Source organism: Miscanthus floridulus, chromosome 17 (genome assembly GCF_019320115.1).
Source record: "Miscanthus floridulus cultivar M001 chromosome 17, ASM1932011v1, whole genome shotgun sequence".
NCBI lineage: Eukaryota > Viridiplantae > Streptophyta > Magnoliopsida > Poales > Poaceae > Miscanthus > Miscanthus floridulus.
Genome location: NC_089596.1, coordinates 10149373 through 10174053, shown reverse-complemented (window position 1 = coordinate 10174053; position 24681 = coordinate 10149373). Strand labels below are relative to the sequence as shown.

Genomic DNA, 24681 nt, shown 5'->3' with positions numbered 1-24681 from the left:
ATGTAGTGGGATTCGTCTTAATCGATATATGTTAGGTGGACTGAAGTAAACTTGAACTAATTTTTACCTTAATATATGTAGATTGAGATAAATTCGACAATATCCAAACGAGATTGAGAAAAAAAGTTTGGAAAAGAGGGTTAGAAAAGGATCTATTGGAGCTTGTTTTTCCAAGGAAAGAAATTTTTTGGAAAAGAGGATTAGAAAGGGATCTATTGGAGCTTGTTTTTCCAGGGAAAGAGGATGGATTTTCTGGAACCACTGTAGATAGATGCTCTTGCCAGTTGCCACGCGATTTCTGAGGCTAAAAGCAATCATGCTCTCAGTGGCCGCTGGGGTCCAGTCACCACCACCAACTCACAAAGCAAGCATCGTTCGGTCCTCAGTCGCTATCTCCTTCCACTTTGCATCCGATCCGACAATCTTTCTCTCTTTGTTTTCTATGGCAAGTGCGGTGTGGACATTCACTCTCCTCTCTCCGTTCGTCTCCATGGGCGTGAGAAGTGAGCAGCAGTGACCATTGACCACCGCGCACAACCCGACTAGGGGAGGCTCTCGTCGCCGACGACGACGCGACCGAGGTAATGAGGATGATCTCGGCCGGAATCCTGTTTCTCCTTCTCGTTGGGTTCGACCACCTGCTCATTTTCTTCATCACCTGCCTCAGATCTGCAGGCCTCTGCATCCTGGAGCTGGACCCCCGAAGAACCCATCTCCTCTTTCTCGTTGGGTTGTAGCCTCGCCGCAGTTGAGTTCACAGCCCGACTAGGGGAGGCCTCTCGTCGCCGACGACGACGCGACCGAGGTAATGAGGATGATCTCGGCCGAAATCCTGTTTCTCCTTCTCGTTGGGTTCGACCACCTGCTCATTTTCTTCATCACCTGCCTCAGATCTGCAGGCCTCTGCATCCTGGAGCTGGACCCCCGAAGAACCCATTTCCTCTTTCTCGTTGGGTTGTAGCCTCGCCGCAGTTGAGTTGAGGTACTTAATCTGCTTTGGTTTAAGCCCAACACGCACAATCCTGTTTTGGATTTGTGAAACTCAATGTAACCGCTTGCTTTCAATTTCATCCGCAGGGGTTTAGGCAAGAGTTTCTTTGACATAATGAGTGGGATGGAGGCTGCTTTAGCATCTGGAGTGTTGAAGGTTGCAGGTGACAAGCTAGTTTCACTGTTAGCCACTGAGTTTGCTGCCATAACCGGTGTACAAAGAGATCTCTCCGAGCTCCAGGATATACACGCAGAGATTACAGGCTGGCTGTCGGCAGCACGTGACAGAGCAATACAGAGTGAGCCACAGTCTCTCTGGGTTGTAAAATTGAAAGATGTGGCTTATGACATTGACGATGTACTACAAGAAGTCCAGCTAGAAGCTGAGAAACAGAAGATGGAAAGAGATGATGACAAGAGTGCTATAGCTGGCTGCTTCTGTGCAAAACCAAAGGCATTTGCATTCCGATACAAGATGGCTCATAAGATCAAGGCAATCAAGGTGAGATTTGCTGCAATCGTCAAGCAAAGAAGTGATGTCAATACTTTAGTTCCAAGGGATCAACATGTTGGTACTAGCTACAGGACAGTTGGAAAAATGTACTGGTTGAGCGAGGTTCCGGAGTCCGAAATACCCTGTAGGGATCAAGAAAAGGATGCAATCATATCTAAGCTTGTAGAATGTAATGCTGGAGAGAACAGCATGGTAGTTTCTATCGTCGGATTAGGGGGGTCAGGCAAAACTACTTTGGCCAAACACATTTGCCATGACGTCAAGATAAAGGAGCACTTCGGAGATGAAATATTCTGGGTCCATGTGTCTCAAGAGTTTGATTTTGAGAAGCTCAACGGCAAGCTATTTCAAACAATTGTTGGAGATAATTCAGATCGTCATCCCCCGCAGCACATGGCCCAAAAAATCTCCGAGAAGTTGAGCAATAAGAAGTTTCTTCTTATCCTTGATGATGCTTGGCATGAGGACAGACATGACTGGGAACAGTTCATGGTGCAGCTAAAATGTGGTGCACCTGAAACAAGGATTATGTTAACCACTCGTGATCAAAAGGTTGCAGATGCTGTGAAATCAAGACATACATTTGATTTGGCATTCTTATCAGAGTCTGAGAGTTGGAACTTATTCCTGAAGGGTTCTGGATGGGCAGAGCAAGATTTGAGCTCCGATTATGTACAAGTCGGAAAAGAGATTATCAAGAGATGTGGTGGGGTGCCGCTAGCAATTCGAACTCTTGGAGCAGTCCTTCGTGACAAGAAGCAAATAAGTACGTGGAGGGCCATAAGAGATAATAATTTATGGAATGTTCCGAGGATAAATGACAGAGTGTTTGCATCCTTGAAGTTGAGCTATATTCACTTGGCAGATGAACTGAAGCAGTGCTTTACATTTTGCTCCATATTCCCGAAGGGCTATGGAATCCAGAAAGATCGTTTGATTGCCCAATGGATAGCTCATGGATTCATCAATGCAATGAATGGAGAGCAACCTGAAGATATCGGAAGAGACTACTTAGATTCTCTTGTAAAAGTCAGGTTTCTTCAGGAAGCTTATGGGAGCTGGAATACTGATATATACAACATGCACGATTTGATCCATGATCTCACTCGACAGATACTAAAGGATGAACTGGTGACTTGTGTGCCAATTCATACAACAGAAGAATTTACTCATAGGTATAGATATTTATCTTTGACTTCATTCACTGAGAATGTTGACAAGGGCTTATTTGACAAGGTCCGTGCTCTATATATCTCTGACAGTAAGCCATCTTTTGATACCACAGTGAAGAATAGTTGTTGTATGCGCAGTGTTGTTTTGGACTATGCAATTGATACTCCGTTTTCACTATTCATATTAAAGTTTGAGTATCTTGGGTATCTTGAAATCCACAATGTTAGTTTTACAACAGTTCCAGAAGCTATCTCGAGGTTTTGGAACTTGCAGTCACTCCATTTTGTTAACTGCAAAGGTTTTGTGACATTACCTGAGTCTGTTGGAAAGCTTCGGAAGCTAAGGACTCTAGAGTTGCGTTGCATTACTGATCTTGAGAGTTTGCCTCAGTCCATTGGTGACTTTTATGTTCTTCAGTCCTTGCAACTATATGCCTGCACGAAGCTCCGAGAGATACCAAGCTCTCTAGGTAGAATTGGAAACCTATGTGTACTTGATATAGAGCGTTGTTCATCTCTGCAACAACTACCGTCAGACATCATTGGGGAGTTCAAAAACTTGCGAACTATCAACTTTAATGGTTGTACGGGTTTGCAAGACCTGCCAAGCACATTATCCTGTCATACATTGCGTACTCTGAACCTTTCTGGAACCAAAGTTACCATGCTACCTCAATGGGTTACATCGATTGATACTCTAGAATGTATTGACCTTGAGGGATGCGAGGAGCTACGGGAGTTGCCTAAGGGCATAGCAAACTTGAAAAGGCTTGCAGTTTTGAACATAAGGGGTTGTAGTAAACTGTGCTGCTTACCATCAGGATTGGGACAGCTGACCCGTTTAAGAAAGCTGGGATTGTTTGTTGTTGGGTGTGGTGCAGATGATGCGAGGATCTCAGAGCTAGAAAACCTTGATATGATAGGTGGTCGCTTGGTAATTACCAACCTTAAGTATTTGAAGAATCCAAGTGATGCAGAGAAGGCTTGCTTGAAGCGGAAGACTAGCATACAAAGCTTGGTGCTGAACTGGTCTTTAAGTGATACCGAAGAAGAGTTGGTATCAGATATGGAACATGATTGGGGTGTGCTGAACGCTCTTGAGCCACCATCGCAAATTGAGGCTTGGATATCTATGGTTACAGAGGCCCCTGCTTGCCAGGATGGATGATGAAGCAAAATGATTCTTCATATTGTGAAGGTGGCATAATGCTGAAGCAAACTACTGCATCCCATTTCCTTCGTTTAACTTAGGTTAATGCTGGAAAGATTTCCAAACTTGAGGCATATGAGAGGATTTGTTGAGTTGCCTTCACTGAAGACCTTGTGCTGGACGAAATGCCTAATTTAGAGGAGCTGTGGACTACATCAAGTGGTTTTGAAACTGGGGAGAAAGAATTGGCAGCACAATATCCTTTCCCTGTCCTGTCCAGTCTACGCATAGGTGGCTGCCCGAAATTAAATGGGAGCCCCTACTTTCCACCATCGTTGGAGCATATGGCTTTAGACAGAAGCAATGTGCAGCTGCTATCCACAGGAAGGTTCTCCCATCAGCTGCCCAGCATGCATGTGTTGGTCCCTCGCCTCAAGAGTCTAGTGCTAATCGAAGTTACAGGATCATCATCTGGCTGGGAACTGCTGCAGCACCTCACTAAGCTGAAAGAGTTGTCTATTTACAGCTGCAATGACCTGGCACAGCTACCAGAGAGCATGCGGAACCTCACCTCTCTCGAGCGTCTCTGCATCAGCGGATGCCCCGCCGTTGGCACGTTGCCTGACTGGCTTGGAGAACTGCATTCTCTGCGACGCCTTGAACTGAGTATGGGCGATTTGAAGCAGTTCCCAGAGGCGATTCAGCACCTCACCTCGCTTGAACATCTCGACATGTCATCAGGTCCTGCACTGACGGTGCTGCCGGAGTGGATTGGACAACTCTCTGCGCTTCGTTCGCTTTTATCCAGGATTCCCCTGCCCTTCAATACTTGCCCCAATCCATACAACGCCTAACTGCTCTCGAGGAATTGCTCATTAATGGTTGCCCTGGTTTGGCGGCGCGTTACAAGCTAGGGGCAGGGCCTGACTGGCACCTTGTCAGTCACATTCGTAGTGTGTGTATATTTGATTTGGAGGGGTAGGGAGGAGCAGGTCTTCAAAGCACATACCACACGTGAATGCGGCAGATGCAACCGTTGGTACATTCTGCTGCCTGTAAGACTACTACCAGTGCATGCCTCCAGCCACGTTGCCATTAGATGTCGGCCACGCACCCAGGTTCTAGAACCACCGATGCACACTTCCCCAAACTGCGTCACGGCCTCTGCCTTGTGCGCCCCTGCACCAGCGGCAGTGCGACCCGGCCGCCGGCTTGCCTCCTCCAGATCCCCTCGCCCTCACGCGGCCACCGCAGAGCACCGAACCAGCGTTCGGCCATCTCCCTCGCGCCGCCCCTGGAGCTGCGGCAGCACATGGCCGTCGACCAAGCGTCCGGCCATCTCCTTCGCATGGCCCCTGCACCAACGTCCCCTCCACCTCAGGTATGCTATACCTTTTTCTTCTTCTTCTTTTTTTCCCCTCAGATGTTAATGTACGGGTGACTGTATGTGCAATTGGAAGTCACTGTCGACTGTATATAGCCCTCTAAATTTTCGTTTAACAGATCCGTTATGATTCAGGTGCATAATCTCACTCTACCACACCTAATTGGGGACAGCATGCCATTCTGCTTGCTAAGTTCCTGATAAAGATGGTATTGAACTGCCGAGTGCTATTGCAAAATTGTCAGCTTTTGCTGACCATTAATAACTGTGGTGAGTCTTATTTTCCCTATTAGTTATTTGCGCAAGGTTTGACATAAGTTCTCTACATAATGAATATTTTGAATTCCTGAGTAAAGGATTAACTGATGTAGACATATATTTTATTTTCCCCCTCAAATGTTAATGTACAGGTGACTGTATGTGCAATTGGATGTCAATGTCAACTGTATGTAGCCCTCTAAATTTTCCGTTTAACAGATCCGCTTACCATTGCTACGATTCAGGTGCATAATCTCACTCTACCACATCTAATTTGGGACCGTATGCCATTCTGCTCGCTAAGTTCCAGATACAGATGGTATTCAAGTGCTGAGTGCCATTGCAAAATTGTCAGATTACGCTGACCATTAATAACTATGGTGAGTCTGTTATTTTCCCTATTAGTTATTTGCGCAAGGTTTGAGACATAAGTTCTTTACATAATGAATATTTTGAATTCCTGAGTAAAGGATTAACTGATGTAGACATGTATTTTTATATTTCTTCAAATTAATATAGATATTTATACATTGTTGTCAGAATCATATGATAATTTAGTTATTTCAATGAGGACGTCACTTTTTTTTTTCCTGGGTTCTACTTACGGTCACAAAATTAAATCATCCTTTAATTTTTAGAATATTTAGTTGACTCAGCTGCTTATATATGTAGTTGGTTGCTGAGTGAGTGGGATGCAGCGCATTCCAGTTCTTCGCTATGTCTATCCTCGCCCATGTGTAGCAGAGTGCCATTGCAAAATTGTCAGATTATGCTGACCATTAAGAAGTGTGGCGAGTCTGATATTTTTCCTATTAATTATTTGCACAAGGTTTGACATAAGTTCTTTAGATAATGAATAATTTCAGTGTGGTAAGTTTGTTTATGCATGTTGGTGCGCTGCTATGTTATGGAGATGCTTACCTTCCAATTCCATTGTGCATTCTGCTTCCATTATTTAGTGTGAAGCTACATAGCCTAATTTGTTAGCCTACACTTTAGGGCCATCTCCTACCAAAAAGATGCTAAATACCACACCGAGAAGCATTGAGGCGCCGTTGTATGGTGCTTCTAGCATTGAGGTGTCGTTGTATGGCAGCGGCTTCCATGATACCGCCTCTCCTCATGGTATTCACATCTGTTTTTTCCTTACGTATTTATGCCATGTGTGATGCATGTTCAACTGCATTATCTTCTAGACTTCTTCAATCGACCCATTGCCTTTTCGTCCTTTTTGCAGAGTTCCCAACATCTGAAACATCTGTTACTTCTACAGCGGGTCGCAGATGTACGCCATTTCTGAAGAATGACGGTCAGTTAATTAACTGTGCATTTGCTGCTACGTCTAATCATTTGGTTCCTTACTACTACAGATTTTACATTGACAAAACAGATTTTCCACATCCACATATATCCTTTGTTCTGTTCGACTTGCAAAGTCAAGTGCTTCTACCATAGATTTCTGCAACACTACATCATCAGTTACCGTCCTTCACTCATCCATAGGTTCATATGTTTCTGCTGGCCAACAAAAAAATTGCTTTGCATGTTTCTATTGGGTAGAGGAAAAAATGGTGCTCACTGGATTTAAATACAGTACAAGTTCCATGTTGCCATAGCTAAAACAATGTTCATTATCCACAATCCTAGGTATCTTAAACTATCTTATCATTGCTATTAGTATTTTCCAATGACCGTATTGATGCATTTATGCTTATTTGCGTCTCATGATGATTTCATCCTATGTACTTGGGTATATCATGGACACACTTCTACATGATCATTGTGTCAACATTCTACTATTCTACAAACTTAGTGTTTTCTCTATTTAATGACTCAGGCCCCATTAAAGTGCACCACGTTTCGTCGCCTCATCATCACCCAAGCTACTTGATGCCTAGCCATGCCCGTAGACATGGCTACAGTGTTCCATCCTGGACGGCAAGAGACCAATATGGCGATTAGTTTCGTTCTGTTGGGCTATTCAAATTCTTTCCATTCACTTCCTATTGCAACCAGTGTTTTTAAATGTTGGTTACCAGAATAAACTACATACTCGTCACCCTAGAGGAGTTTAGGAGGCAATCTTAGTTTGGTTTTGTAGACCAAGGAATTGTAGCTTGATCCATATCTTACAGTTATTTTTTCGATTGGCCTGCGCTTCTGGGTTCCTGCTAGTTAGTTATATTGTCATGCCCATCAACCTACACTCATATACAGACTAGTAATTATAACTAGCAAGGTGGCCTGCTCAAATAGCGCGGGTAGCTAGCTTTAGATATATATTTTTTTATTATTTTCTTTCGGTTCAGCCCAATCCATTTTTTCTTGTTTGTGAGTAAGGGAGCTGAAGCACATGTGTACAGAGTTTGTATGATATATTTGTTGTCTTTGATATCGTAGTTGTTTTATGAAGAGGCACGTGTGGTTTGCATGTATATTTTTCTTTTGACAAAGGATTTAAATTACTTTTTTTTTTGAAAAACCGGGCAGGAGCGCTGCCAAGTGCCAAATCATTTAAGAAGGTAGAAAGTCCACGTCTTACAGGGTGCTGTTAAATAGAAGGAAGAAAAGCACAGTACACATGGGAAACAGGAGATAGGTGATTCATTAGTCAATCCAAGGGCGTCCACAGGCCTGTCGACGCAGCGCCATTTCTTCTCTTGCTGGAGCAAACACCTGAGCTGGAGTTCTTGCTGATCCTTCAAAAATTCTGCCGATTCCTCTCTTTCCACACATTCCATGCACAGTACAAGATGCAAGCCGCAGGTTGTTTTCCCATATATACCTATATAATAGTGCTTGCTCAGTTTGTATTTGTCTTTTTGAACCATTGTTGCCAAGTGACTACAAAGAAGATCTGCACCTTGTCATAGAATTTGTCAAATAGGTTGAAATTGGTGAATCTACAGGTCTTCTTAAACAAAAAGCCAACAAATACTATCCAAACGCCTACAAAGACTAGGATTCCATTTGAGTCATGTCATCTTGATTCCATTTGAAGGGATCTTCTTGTACTGGCTGTTCTCCAGGACAAACCTTTGGAAGTGGGTACCCACAAAGACTAGGATTGCCAATGTACATTGAAGCAGGATCATCTGCCTTGAGAGTGTCTAGCTGATGTCCTGAGGGTATTCTTCCTGATAGGTTATTGTAGGACAAATTTAGATAGCACAGCGAAGTCATTCGATATGCTCAAAGGAATTTGGCCATCAAGTTGGTTGTTGGACAAGTCGAGAGACTCCAATGATTGTAAATTGCCAATCTTATATGGGATATTTCCACTTAATAAGTTTGATGATAAATTCAGATTTATCAGTCCAATATGTGAATATATTTCTTGTGGAATTTGCCCGACTAATCGGTTGCAAGATAGATCAATGCTCATAAAAAATATGGTATTCTTACTATACCCAAGCACTTGCCCTTTAATTACTAGCTGATAAGGTATCGTTAGACAGACCAACTTCAGAGAAACATATACCCAGATTGATAAACTTCTTGGAAAGGATTTTCTGTCGAGGCCACAACAGTGGTAGTCAGGGCCTTCAAGTTCACAAGAGGTTGTGGTATGCCCCCTGAAAACTTGTTATTTGCTAGATCAAGAACACGAAGAGAATAAAGCTTTGTTGTTTCAACTGGAATATGACCATAAAAGTTGTTATTTCTTACCCGTAACATTACCAATATAGGCATAGCCTCACTTATCCACATAGGCAACTTTCCACTAAATCTGTTTAGAGTTAGGTCGAGGAACATAAGATTTTGGCATTGTTTTAGGCATAAAGGAAACTGATCTGAAAGGCTATTATTATTATTTAGAAGGAGAGTATGGATTTGTAAACCATAAGAATTTGTGGTACGGGCCCTTGAAGAGCTGTTGCTAGATGGATTCCGTTGTCTCAACTCTTTTGCACTGCAATTAGGTAGTCCCCGTGTAATGCAAGTTGTTTGAAAGATCTAAGACCCGTAGTTGAGGACACTGACAAATTGAGTTTGGAATAATCCCTGTTATACAATTGGAGAACAGAATTACAATTTGTAAATATGGAGCTCCAAAATCTGACTGGTAGATGTCCATTTAAAGAATTTTTGGAGATTGTTTGGTCGAAAACATGAACGAAGACATAAATAAAAATAATGTAATGCAAGGGAGACATATGCACACGTTTCAAGAACCACATATTTCATTAATTCTTTCTTGAATATACAAAATACATGATCAACGAAAAAAATGTCTTCTTCCGTCTTCAGCGTCATGCTTAAGGAGAGGTCTGACTTATAGGAAAATTGCGTAGTCCGCCGATTCCCAGGGCCTGTTGGGCGCGTCCGGTTAATTATATCCGCAAGACTGAGCTTGCGAAAAACCTCGGATTAAGTTGCGCTTTATGGTCGTCAAATATTCAATTGATCGTAGTCAACCATATGCGATATTTATATGGCATAACAATAGTATGGGTGGCTTTATGTCGCCGAAGCTCGGCGCCGAAGCTCGGCCGTGACATCACCATCGCCATGTCGGAGTAAATGGAATATGTTGATAATGAAGGGGATGACTTTCGCCTCGTCGGTGTCCAGTCATGTACGCCGGCCTTCATTAACACGGACGTATATAAGTTGCCTTTGCCTCGTCGGTGCCCAGCAACGATGTGTCCAATCCCATTAATTGGGACGTGTAGATGGAGTAGTGACCTCGCCTTCGGCTGGCACTTGGCCTAGAGTTCCGTCTAGCCTCGTCGGTACTAGACGTAGATGATCACATATAGTAGAAAATTCCGCAACAAATTAGCGGTATAAGTATTGCTTGAACCTCCTAACATCCCCCCGCTGCCGTGCTCAATGGCCCGACCACTCTCGCCTTGGCCCTCGCCAAGACCGTGAGCCGCCCCAGTACTGGTGCTCCCACGTCCGGACCTTAGATTCATCTGTAAGAGATAGGGACCATCCATTAGAACACCTTCCCGACCAGAAACAAGGGATTAGAGAAATGACAACACATTTATTAAAGCATTCCTTTAGTTGGTCCTATCAATTTACTAATTTAATTATACGTGTAGGGGGATTTCAGTTTAAGTAAGATGCTATTATCATGATGCATGCTTCGGCCTATACGTTCACTCAAGCCGGAATATAGCGGCATACATAAAAATTTTCGGCACATCACACACTCACTTTTCGTATACTAAGCGATTTCTTACGCAACGTAAGTCAGTGTACCTGCAGAAAACTGATTAGATCAACCCATGCCGCTATCCTAGATAGACCATATTGTTAGGGCTTATACTTATTTACATAATGCAATTGCATCCTACTTTTCGCAAAAGCTTTTGTTGGTCAAATTTTTAGTTTTGAAAAAGAGTGATGAAACTCGTAACCATTATTGGCTCTGGTACCAACTGTGGTAGAACCGCCCGAAATAACACGCTTACGGAGGTGCTTGTCTTCCACCAGACACTAAGCACCCCGAAAGCAAGCTACAGCGGGCGGTATCCGTCGGGCACACCCCAAGGGAGCACCCGAAAGATCCACATTTTTCCCAAGGATCCAATAATGAGAATGAGTTATAATACTGGTCCATTTCATACATCAGAGTTTCTTAAAAAGTACATTATTACATTACCAAATATCAGAGTGCGGAATAATAAACAGCGAAATTTAAAAGTAACATCTAGCGATAAGGAACGAGGATCCGTCTGAGCTCACCAGAAGAATCCTCCACACAAGGGTGCTTCTCATGCATTACCTGCAACAGGGGTAAATAAATCCTGAGTACACAATGTACTCGCAAGACTTATCCGACTAGTGGGAATAATTTCCCGACTCCAAGGAACATGATAAGCTTTATGGTTTGCTGGTTTTCTTTTGGCAGAAAACAATACTAATCATGAGTCCTTATTTATGTATTATTATTAGCCGTATTAAGTTATCATCTAGCCAGTCTATATAAGCACTTGTTCTATTTTCAAGCAAGAGTTGAGCAATCAGTTCCGTTTCTTCTCCTTTCAACTTTCTGTTCTACTACGGCGCTAAACCACAGACAAGCCGTACCGGAACGCCGGCGATTCGTGAATCAATGCCCCCAGCTGGGTGCCTTTGATGAGGACATCACTACTTTGTCGCATACAGGCCAAGGAGAGGAGGAGGTCCAGTATGGGCGTTCAATTTATCTTTCTCATGGTGGAGGCCCAGTCTAACTGAAGTTGGAGCCCATCTCGGGTTCTAGGACCAGTCTGCATTAAACTGGTCACCCAGGACGCATCCAAACTCCGTTTTCGATGATCCACATATGGTTGGAAAGCTAATTTGATAAGAAAGCCAATGCAAGTGATCTCACGTCAAAATCCCTTCATAATCAATGGGAATCATCGAAACAAGTCAGCATCCAGAATCTGCCAGGGTGCTGCGACACCGTCTTTTGATCCGTTGGACCGTGTATTGTGTTTGGGCCCATTAGGGGGGCGCGTCTAGGGGGGTGATGCCTAAGACCCTATAAATAGCAGTCTTCGCTCTCCTTAGGGTTTGGGTTTTGTTTAGTTCTTAATTTTCTCGTGAAATAGACATCGTTTTGCTACAACTGTGCCGCCAAGGCTGCTTGCTGCGAACCAGGGCCCCAGTTCTTATCTTGTTCGCCTGTAGCGATTAGTCCTTTCGAATAAAGACTTGAACTCCTTCTTATTTTCATAAGCCTCATATTTATTTGCAATTTTAGATTGTGTTCATCCCGTTCTTACTTGTGTTCTCGATTCGCTTGCAGGAAAGTCTTCTAGACGAGGTCAATCGCGTTCGCGTGGTTGATAACCAACGGAGCAGTGGTGTAATGGTTGCGGGGGTCCGAATCAGTTTTGGTTCGAAGCCTAGATCATGAACGTCGAGTCTCCACCAATCGACGCTATCATACCTTTCAGAAGATCGGGCCTTGTCTACATCAAGTGGTATCAGAGACCTTGTTGTCCGTTAGGTATAACTTTGTTTTCTCCTTTAGATTGTTACTGTTTTTGCATTATCTATAGTCCACAAAAAGCTAAAAAAAATATACACCACCACATATTTCCTGTCCTATATCCTTGTTGTACCGTGCAATTTTATCTCTGTTTCGTGTTGTTGAGTTTGTGCCCTAGGTCAAGTTCTGGTTGCTGGTTTTAGATCGTTTTGAGTCCAGTTTGTGTTTTTCTCTTTGTTTTTTATCATAATCCATGAGTACCTTCAAGTCTTCCTGTGTTTCCTTTGTATCCATCAAACTCTAGTCTACGTCATCTAATTTGTTACACTTGTCTTCACTGTTTCCATCAAATCCTTGCTGCCGTGACCAATTTTACGCGCATTGTTCTCGTTTTGTCCTCTAATTCGAAGTTAGTTCGTAAAACTGGTCTAGTTTTCGCATACGAACTCAGATTTCAACGTTCCATATATCAAAATCGATTAGAAAAAAAATTTGGATCCATCCATCCCCGCATTGTCGGGGTCAAATTTTTTTATTTTGGTCAAAAACTGGTCACAAGATCCTCTTTTCGTGGTCACAAGCTTTTTGTCGATTTTGAGCACGTCTTCTGAAATTTTCACAGGCCACACCTTTCACTTGTTTAAGCTCATATTTTCTGTGGTTACTTCTTTTGTGCTCCTAAGTGAAGGAAAAATATCAAAAAAATAAAAAGAAAAAGTTAAAATTTTTCAAAAAACAACGACAGCCCAAAAAATAGAAAAAAGAAAGGGGCAAAAGAGGAACAATATCTAGAGGAGCACATAGAGAGCGCCATTTGAGCTGTGTTTACGTGTGCTGATTGCTGCCTTGTTCCTAATTATATTCCTGCTATTCACATCCTTGATACATTTAGTACTTGGAACGTGAGTAGGCCAGCAACTAAGACAAGTACTCGGGATACTTATTCAGCTTTGCTATTTAGTTACGAATATTGCTATTCTTTGCTACTATATTGTGCCTATCCAAGCTCCACTTTCTTCTAACCAAGTACATGTTCGCCTTGCAACTGTTATACTCAAGCTACAACAGTATCACAATCACCAACCGATTGTACCGTCTGTTGCTTTGGTAAGAACACTTGTAAGACCGTGGTAAGACGCTTGAGAGTTGAGTGCCTTATTTTTCCTTATCCACAACCTAAGTAGTTGGTAGGGATAATACTATTTGTGTTATCTTCTTCTTTCTACTAACCATGTCAGAAAAAGCCAAAGGCAGCGGTAAAGGAAACGGGGACACACCTACAGATTTCAATGACTATGTTTCTAAGAATGAGCTTCGTGCCATTCTTGATGACAAGTTCAATGAGATCCTTCAACAAATCACCAACTTGGCCAAGAGGATTGAAGATGTTGAACAACAACATCCTGAACCACGTCCTAAAGATGATGATGATGATCTCTCTAAGGAGGAGGATGGCGACGCGGAGGCTGAAGTTGAAGCTCAACGACGTGCTGAGGATGCACATAACCGTAATTGGTTGAACTTTAACCGACGCGGTATGGGAGATAATAACCAAGGTAATAATGATCCTTTCTCTAAAACCAAGTTTAAGATACCTTCTTTTTCTGGTTCTGCTGATCCTGAAGCATATTTAGATTGGGAGATGGTTGTAGATCAAAAATGTAGCTCCCATCAAGTACCGGAAGAATATAGAGTTAGACTTGCTACTAGTGAGTTTACTAGTTTTGCTCTTTTCTGGTGGAATGATATTTGCAATAATGTTAATGCTAATGCTAATGCTCAAATACCTCAAACCTGGACTGTACTTAAACAACGAATGAAATTGAGATTTGTTCCTCCATACTATCAGTGTGATCTACGATTAAAACTGCAACGTTTAAATCAAGGTAGTAAGACTGTTGAGGAATATTATCAGGAGCTTTTAATTGGTCTAGCACGTAGTAACATACAAGAGGATGAAATGGATAAGTGTTCTAGATTTTTTGGAGGTTTGCGTCGTGAAATACAGGATGTTCTTGACTATAAAGAATGGACTAGATTTTTCCAATTATATCATTATGCTCTTAAAGCTGAAAGAGAAGTACAGGGGCGACACCCTAGGCGTTCCACGACTCCGTCCACTCCTTCACATCCAACCGAGGTGAGTAAATTTTCTAATGTGCAGACACCACCAGTGCCTGTAAAGAAGAGTTCTTCTATCATGGCTTCTTCTAGTGGATCTGCTACACCTTCCTCTAGCAGCTCTTCTAAAGTTGTTTGCCACCGCCGCAAGGGCATGGGACATATTACTAAGGAATGCCCCAGCAAACGCGCATATATTGCTACTGATGATGGTGGGTATGCTAGTGCTAGTGATGAGGAGAATGAATTTGCACTTGCAACTGATCTTTATGCAGATAAATTTGCGGATAGTGCTGAAGATCCTGATGTTGCTGAAGATCCTGATGAGGTAATTGATAGTATGACATGCATTGCAAACTACAAATCAATTCTTGTTCAGCGTGTTTTAAGTACACAAGTTGAGACAGTAGACAAGCTACAACGCCACAATTTGTTTCAAATGTTCCTCATTGTCAATAATTTATGTGTTCGTGCTATAATTGATGGAGGGAGCAGCAATAACTTGGTAAATTCTGAGCTTGTCAAGACCCTTGGTTTATTTACACGTGCTCTTCCACATTCATACCATGTTTAGTGGTTCAACAATAGTGGTAAGACAAAGGTAACACAATCTGCTCGTGTGTATTTTTCTATCGGATCATACCATGATTATGCTGATTTTGATGTCGTGCCTATGCAAGCTTGTTCATTTTTGTTAGGCCACCCTTGGCAATATGATAATAATGTTCTACATCATGGTAGGCAAAATAGATATACTTTTATGTTTAAGGGAAAGACCATTGTTTTACTTCCTTAAACTCCTGCTAAAATTGTGCAATATGAAAAGGAACTTGCTGAAAAGAAAAAGAAAAGTCATGATAAAGACTTTAGTAAACTAGCAAATGAACCATCAAGTAACATGAAAGAAGTTTTATTTGCTTTTAAATCTGTTCTTGTTGATCATGATGAACCATGTTATGCTTTAACTTGTACGTCGCTTATATGTCCACTTGGTCCTGCTTCTAGTGCTATGCCTCTTGTTGGTACTAACCTTTTGCAGGAGAAGGAGGATAAATTTCTAGCAAGGAGGCCACCATGGCAGGCACCTTTGCGAAGGATTGGGTGCCAAGATGAATGTCTTCTTCTAGAGCCATCGTTGCTGTCATCCAATGGAGGAGACGATCTACTTCAGTCGAGGACGACTTCAATTTAAGAAAGGGAGGATAATGAGGACATCACTGCTTCGTCGCATATAAGCCAAGGAGAGGAGGAGATCCAGCATGGGCGTCCAATTTATCTTTCTCATGGTGGAGGCCCAGTCCAACTGAAGTTGGAGCCCATCTCGGGTTTCAGGACCAGTCTGTCTTAAACTGGTCACCCAGGACGCATTTGGACTCCATTTTCAATGATCCATATATGGTTGGAAAGCTAATTTGATAAGGAAGCCAATGCAGGTGGTCTCACGTCAAAAGCCCTTCAAAATCAATGGGAATCATCAAAACAAGTCAGCGTCTAGAATCTACCAGGGTGCTACGACACCGTCTTTTGGTCCATTAGACCATGTATCGTGTTTGGGCCCATTAGGGGGCGCGTCTAGGGGGGTGATGCCCAAGACTCTATAATAGCAGCTGTCGCTCTCCTTAGGGTTTGAGTTTGTTTAGTTCTTGATTTTCTCATAAAATAGACATCGTTTTGCTACAAACTATGTCGCCAAGACTGCTTGCTGTGAACCAGGGCTCTAGTTCTTGATCTTGTTTGCATGTGGCGATTAGTCCTTTCGAATAAAGACTTAAACTCCTTCTTGTTTTCATAAGCCTCACTTATAGGAAAGCCTTCTAGGCGAGGTCAATCGCGTTCGCGTGGTTGATAACCAATGGAGCAGTGGTGTAACGATTGCGGGGGTCTGAATCAGTCTTGGTTCAAAGCCTAGATCGTGAACGTTGAGTCTCCACCAATCGACGCTATCATACCTTTCGAAAGATTGGGCCTTGTCTACATCAGCCCCAAAGACACACGCCCCGCTTATACCCTAGGCACAAGTAGGACCAACCCATCACTCTCATGTCCTGGGTGTCTAGGTCCCCATCCAAATTTGGACTCCAAGCCCCCACTCCTAAGTCCCAGACTTAGTGCGGTGCAAGGACCTCCACCATCTCCGCCTCCAATCAATCAGTCCAGAAAGAGTCGGATCTACAACAAGAGAGCAACAAGTCTTCTCTGCGCCCATACCCAAGTATGTGCTCGGGATAATAGATCTGTGACTTGCCTAGAGCCATATGCAACGACCGGTCCTTAATCGACACAAACAGGGAAAAGTGTAACCGAGCTATGCCCTGTTGGCCATAGGACACAACCCCTTACACCCACCAATACTCAAACCATATCACTGCCCGATCACCATTTACCTTTACAACATTTTATCATGAGTGTTCATATTTATCACCTACTTGTGAGTAACGGCAGGTTACTCATGCTACCGAGATCCTGAGCATAGCAGCTACTCAACCTATACTAGTAGGACTCGTAGGTAGATATATTTATGCATGTAGTTTCCATAAAATGCCTGTAACTTAAATGCACACCATATATATATTCAGTGATTAAAAATACGGGTTATGCACCGGGGCTTGCCTTGGGCAGGCGACGGGTTAGTAAGGTCAGCACCAACAGGCTTCGGGGTTCCCTCCTGCACGAGGATCTCCTCCTCGTACTCCTCAATCACCTCATCGTACTCCTGTTCGTCGACGAGCACAAATTCTACTAGCTCATGATCTACATGCATGAAATAACGACGCAATGCTTAGTAATATAGCAACAACAACTCTTAAACTAAAAGTACATCTGTTTAACTACTAAGCTAGCGCTATCGGCCATGGTACTAAATTACCTATTGTTACCACTAATAAGTATGAAGTGTGGCATACATTATTAGAGCAACTACATGTATTCTTACTCTTGATGCTGATTTACGCTATATATGATAAAGCAAGGATAATAGCTACTCTACTTATCAACCTACTCTAGGGATACAAAATTTACAACAAGTACACAATAATCTAGTGAGCCTACTATAAAATTTTCATGGCTATATCTATCACCAATTTACCACAAAAATTCCTACAATTATTAATCTACATAATACTAAGCTCTTTAGTTTGAATTTATGAACCTACCATTGTCATAACTAGTTGTAATCTAACTATACTAATAACTAGATGGTATTTTTGTGAACCTAATAAAATTGGTTTTACTATTTTTGGACAACTACATAATTTACTACAAATTATCAAAGTTCAGCTTGAAAATTAAATCGAATAACCATTTACACTTTACTGGAAAGATGAAACTGATTTCTAACTTGCGGCCCACGCGAGCGACTTGGCCCAACCCGCGACGCTCGCGCATGCACTCGCGTAGCCCATCGGCGCGGCCCAGCGCGGGACAACCCACGCGAGCCAACGGCCCATGGAAGGAAAGCCCCCACGCGCGCTACATTAATCAAAAGAGCCCTCTGGTTCCAAACAAATGGAACCGCAGTCCATGCCACTATTCCCTTCTCTCACTGACTCTAGCATTTAACCCCCTGGTTTGCTTCAAATTTACAATGCGAGGTCCTTGGCCGGACTTAACAGAGACCGCGACCCTCCCGGCCTAACGCCGGTGAGCACGCAACTCCACGGCCCCGATTCATACCACCATGACACTCCTCAACCTAAGCGCATCCGATAGAGGTACTAAACAACCTGGTTGGTGATGCACAGAGGCATGCCCACGCACCATGGCGGTGTTTGGCTACGGTGGCGCCAATGCCGGTGAATAAACCTTGCCTAACGCCTCAACTGCTACTCCTTAACCATCTATGGACTGCGTTAAATAATGTAGAAGTCCTAATTGAACCGCTACTACATTCAAATGCGTCGGCCACGAAAACAGCATCTATCTACATCCACCGGGGACGGCCACGCGCTTCGGCGAACCTTGGCCCTAATTGAGTCAACTAGCTACCCTAGGAGCAAGAGGACCTCACCAGCGGTGTGACGGACGAGCTGGACGAAGTCGCAAGGGACTGCAATGGGCTGGCCACGCGCGCGAGGTGGTTTGGGTTCACGCCGGCCGTGGAGAAGACGTTCCCGGCGACCTGCAGCACCGTCGGCGAAGCCACTGCATGGGCGAGACAAAAGAGTCAAGGGGAGGCAATAGTCGTGCTTGATTGAAACAAAAGAGCAAGGAGCAGCATCCCAGCCAAGAACTCATCTCGCCGGCCATGACGGCCTGCCGAGGGGAAAACTCTCCCCATTACCTCACCGAAGGAGGAAACCCGTCGAGATGACTCCAATAGGAAGCTAACTACACTAGCTATTTAGGCGCACGGTGAATTGAAAGGGATGGGCTGCACCTCGGCTAATTTGGTGGGTGCCGGTGCTCGGCTAAATGGGTTCGGCGGCGGGGAAAACTCCAACTGAGACCCTGGCAACGTAAGGCTGCAACAGCAGCGGGCTTGGCACGACGCTGGACATCAATGCGACCTCTAGACACGCGCACATGTTCGGCACTCCGACGCGCAGCCGCAGCTCCATGACACGCAAGGCGAGGGCGGCAGGGCACTGCGTCGCAGAGGCTGGCATGCCCCGGAACTGCAGCGTGGCATGGCGCGAAGCGCAGATGGGACTACGAAGTTAGGCGGGCAAGGCTACGCGTGTGTAGGCGAGTGTCAACGGCAACAGCGGCCGTGCAGGCGGTGCACGTGAGCGTGCTCGGGTGAGTGGCGACATTGGTTCGGACGAGCCGAACATGTCGACAGACGCGACGATGAGCAGTGATGCTGGCGGACGTGATGGGATGGTAGAGCATCTAGACCCGTCGGACCCCAGTGAGCGCGTGTGTGAACGAGTCACGAGCCAGGCGCGCAACAGCAGTGATGGCCGAACTGCCAGCGCATTGCGACGATGGGCGGGAAGTGACGACTGGGCACGGGCAGCGTGCGCGAGCTGTGCTAGAACATGGCGGCAAGAAGCCGTGCCCAGCAGCGCAGGGAGCCACATGCACGGACATGACTGCACAGGCGCGACGGTGGCGACGGGGCCAGCGCGGCAGCGCGCGCTGGACAGGCCAGAGCAGAGGTGCCAGGCCGAGCGGAGGTGGTGACCGTGCCCGGAAGTGAAAGACATGCCATGCACGCTTTTTAAAGCCGCTACCACGACCAATTCGATGATCTGAAAACCAATCCAGCCATTCTATCTTCAAGGGGGTACGTAGGGCTATCGACCTAAGCCACGACATCTCGTCACTTATTAAGCCGATCGCTCTACAAAAATTGCCGATCATGGCTTCGTCGACCCATTCACCGACTTACACGAAATGACTAACCTCGAACGGTTTTGCGTCGAATTCCTTTTCCGAGCTACTTGATATACTAACTAGCGAACCTCGTCCTCACCCGCACATATTTCATCGTTGCCTACGAAGTTCGTACTATGCACTTTACCAAAGTTCGCATAAACATTCTATAGCATTTTTGTTCGATAAAAAATCACTTATAACCCTAACCGATATAAAGCAACATAAAATGTAACATTTGTTTCTTGTTTCAGATGAATGTTTCGAGTGCCGTACATTGATTTATACTCTATATCACACACATTTACACACAAGTATGATGCACATGCTGTGTTCTAGCAAAAACTATATAATGTAACACCGATGGTGTTACACCGGCGTTGGTATTTTATAACAAAACGAGGCATTCTTGTCTCGTGTGTCTCGAGCGGGGCAGCATTAACTCGTGCGTCCTCAACACGGCGAGTTTCTACCCACGGAGGCGGAGCTCGCGCCAGGCAGATATCATATCAAATCATCGAGCTCAGTGAGGGCGACCCCTCGTTGTAATTACCAGCGTCCCGAGCTCGTAAAGCAATCTGATCTGGCCAATACGGCCTCTTCGCCGAGTTCGGAAGAGGCCGATAACGGCGACTGTTTAAAGACATATTATATAGCCTAGGGTGTTCAAGGACCCCCTCTTTACGTCCTAAAGGTGTCCCAACATGTTACAAGGCCCAATGACCCAAAAAACGACGACACAGCGCCCTGACAGATTCTGGACGTCAACTTGTTTTGACTAGTGATATCCGATGATGTCATGTCCTCATTTGACGTGCGTGCGTGCCCTCCAGTTAGACTATGGTGGACCGTGCCTCTATGTGTACTTTAACACAAGAATATTATGCATTATACTTGCGATAATTTGCTATGCACCGAGTGTTCATTACTCAAAAAATGGATTAATTAATAATAACACACTACTATATAGACAGTGATTTTAGATTTAGATTTTAAAATGTATATATCTGAATATTCTTGAATATAGATTATTTTTCAGTCTATGGGGAAAATGTTATGTTTTATCCGTAATTTATTATTAGTTGATCCTAACACTGGAAGTAGCAAAGGGGAAAAAACATAGATCTGCTATTGTTTTAACTTATCATGTGTTCTTAAGGTACTAAATAATGTTCGTAGCAACTATAATTGCTCCCATCAAAACATTATAGTAGGATATATAGTAAATGGTACCATTACAAGGTAACATTAAGAATAACAAATGAGAGTCATTAATGGTTACTAAAGAGTTTTTTAGACCCATATTGTTTTTCTATCACCAACAGTTGGAGGGTTGGAGGCGACTAGGAGCGAAAGTTCAGCGTTCCATGTAGGATAAAGGATGCAGTTTAGCTGAAAATAAAAATTTGAGGACTGAAATGCACTTTAATAGTTCATGGATGAAATTGTGCTCAGAATATAAAGTTTGTGGACTGAAATGGTTACTTTGATCGTCCTTGGATGAATTGAGCCAAAAAAATAAAGTTTAAAGACTAAAACAACCATTTTAAAAGTTTTGAATGGAACTAAGCCCCAGTCAATAATTTAGGAACTAAAATGCCTATTCTACCGTACTTTTATGTGATAGTAATAAAAGTAATATGTATTTCTATCTATCGTGAGTGACAGGCAATCAGTCGATTTCTACCGGAGTACTATAGGGGTAATCTACATGATCCTGTCATACTAGTAAGATTCATATGATAAGCAATATATATGCAGGTGGATTCTATTCAAATGCTCAAAAGTTAATGCACAACAACATAATATAAGTGCTGAAAAGTAGAGGTTATGTACCGGGGCTTATCTAGGTAAATAGCATAATAGAAAGTTAGTATTCCAATCTTCAGGATGATCACCATTATACCATCTTCCCGTTCGACGCGAGCATCCTTCAGTTGATCCATTGGTTTATCATCATTCCTAAATGATATGCAATATGCTTAAGTGAAACATGCATACACAAATTAAATTCCATATACAAACTTTATTGTTTTTGGATGATATTTTTAATGTAGCCTTATTTTGGTGTGTTTCACATACTGTGATTTTTCCATCGTTTTTAGTAGCCTTCAAGTGTATGAACAATTTAACTAGTTTTAACTGTCATTTTTATACTAGGGACAATATGGTCACTTCAGTGCATTTGGAGTATGGACACGACCTCTATAATTTAAACATAGGAAACCTTAAAAAGACATAGATATAAATCTGCAGAAAAACTTTGTACTGAGACATGTCATATTATGTATTCATTGCATAGATCTACTTACGTGGAGCTCAACAGAACTTGAGTATTTTCATAGCTCAGCCGATTTCTACGTAAAAGGAAAAGAAAAACATATATAAGACCAGCGCTTTGCATCTAGGCCCCTCATCTTTTCTCTGCACGACCCCGACCAACGTTCGGTCAAATTGGCTCGCAGTCGCAGCGGCAGTAGCCACCAGGTGCCCGCATGCAGCACAGGAATTGACAAGGATGGCAGTGGATCGGGTTTGGTGCGGATATCCGCGGGTTTCGGGTTCTGCGGGTTCGGGTTTGGGGATGGTTTTTCACCCACGGTTTTCGGGTTCGGGGCCCCGAAACCAATCGGGTTCGGTTTCGGGTTTGGTTTTCCACCCGTGGATATCCAATGAATATCCGAAATAAATCATTTGGAATTAAAACTCATGTTTTATAATATACTAATAATAATTTGTTTACTTAGATTATTAAATTTATTTAAAGTTGACTCATGAAAATATTTATTATTTGTTGCCTCTTGTTTATACATGTGAATATGTGTATATATATCCGCGGGTTTCGGGTATCCATTCGGGTTTCGGGTATCCGTTCGGGTTTCGGGTATCCGCGGGTTTGGTTTTGGTGATGGATTTCCACCCGAATCGGTTTTCGGGGCGGGTTCGGGTTTCGATTTCGGGTTTCGGTTTTGGGTGCACGAAGACTCCACCCGACCCGAACCCGACCCGTTGCCATCCTCAGGAATTGAGGACTGAAATGCATTTCCATAGCTCATGGATGAAACCAAGCCATCAGGGATCGCAGAGGCGCGTGCGTTTGCTGCTTCGGGCGGGGCCCGTGCATGCACCTTGCTTCACCAGAGAGAGAGAGAGAGAGTGGAGTGGACTCGTAGGGGCCGTGCGCATGCATGCGTGGGGACCACGACGGCAGGAGAAAAGGCGGAGGCGTGAGCGGCCGTGTCATTTTCACCATGTTTTTTCATCATTTTTTCAGCGAACATATAATATTTTTCTCTCGTAACGAATCAGCATCGACAGCGATTAAATTTCAGCTAAACAAATAGGACCTTTGTTTCCTGGTTCGCAAGGCAGGCAGAAGAAACTTGTCTTGTTTCCTGGTTCTCAACGTTCATTAGATAGATCATAAGTCTGTGATAAAAAATAAAGTTACTACTTGACCATACTACCTGATAAAAAAGTTACTTTGTGACAGGGACCATACTACTCTGGAAAAAAAATGTTACTCCCTCTCCCTAAATATCTGTCGTTTTCGCTTCCCGAGAAACAACTTTGACTAAATATATATTAAAAATATTAATATTTATGGCACATAATTAGTATTATTGGAAAGATATTTGGGTCTAGTTTTTTTTAATAAATTTATTATTGGAAAAATATTATACATATTTTCTACAAATCGAGTCAAACTTGTGGCACACACACCGTCGGTGATAGTTATTTTAGGACCGATGGAGTACTACTTGACCATGCTACTTGATAAAAAAAAGTTACTCTGTGACAATGACCATACTATGCACTCTGTAAAAAAATTACTACTAATGACAAATTAGAATTGTTAACGGCTGCTAAAGAGTTTAGATGCATATTATTTTTCTATCGCCAATCAGAGGAGTTGGAGGTAACCAGGCACGACAGTGCAGCCTTCCATGTAAGGACCAAATTGAGCTAAAAATAAAAGTTTGTGGACTGAAATGCATTTTGATAGTTTATGGATGAAACCAAGCCATTCTAAAGCTTGATGACTGAAACAAGCATTTTAATAGTCCTAGGATGAAATTAAGGCAAAGGATAAAGTTTAAGGATTGAACCGACCATTTATAAAAGTTCAAAAACGAAAATAAGCCTCGAGCAATAGTCCAAGGACTAAAATAGCTATTCTGCCATACTTTTATGTACAAATAAAACACGTGATGCGCTATGTGACGTTACATGGCTGCTATGATTAATCCATGCATAGTAGAACAAACGAGCGTGCTACTTTCAGGGACGACCGGCGTAATAAGACCGTTCTAATGGTTGATAGCTCAGTTTAATTTAGTGAATTGGGTGGTTCCTTTAAGGAATGGAGTGAGGTGTAGTAGGGTGAGTAGCACGAAGATCCCTGTGTAGAATGATTTTTGTTAAAAAAAAGTAAAAACCATTATGAAAAAGCTTCTAAATTTTTGTAACTTTGTACAACTCTAGGTGTGACGTGTTATATATTTTTTGCAATTTTTTTTTATCAACTTATGATTAGCTGCAATAGCATGACAAGGCAAGTTTTTTTTGTCTTACTATTTCATTGTCCCTTAATATTGTATTTTTCATATTGACCAAGTTTGAACTTAGATGCTTGCATGCATTTACATTTTAGAACATGATCTTGCCCTGAGTGTGCAGAGATTCAAATTTCCTAAAAGCTTCTAGGTATGTTTAACAATTTTACTTGAATATGTGTCAAATATCTCATAATACTGTATCAGGATTTAGGAGTAAAAACAAAGAATACTTTATTTTCTGGTGAATGATAATTTCAGCTGACAACAGTTAATTACCAAA

General features: G+C 43.0%; 1 long non-coding RNA gene and 1 pseudogene across 3 annotated transcripts; both read left to right on the top strand.

The window, feature by feature from the left end:
- Positions 1–357: 357 nt before the first annotated feature.
- Positions 358–4783, top strand: LOC136516509 (disease resistance protein RGA2-like; annotated as a pseudogene).
- Positions 4784–4935: 152 nt separating this feature from the next.
- On the top strand, positions 4936–7880 carry LOC136517990 (uncharacterized). Of its 3 annotated transcripts, none has more exons than XR_010774413.1 (6): positions 4936–5207; positions 5346–5480; positions 5714–5848; positions 6468–6593; positions 6742–6777; positions 7306–7880. It is a non-coding gene; the product is annotated as an uncharacterized lncRNA (long non-coding RNA). The 3 variants fall into 3 exon arrangements; XR_010774415.1 differs by having other exon boundaries at positions 6706–6777; XR_010774414.1 differs by having other exon boundaries at positions 5330–5480.
- The last annotated feature ends 16801 nt before the right edge of the window (positions 7881–24681 follow it).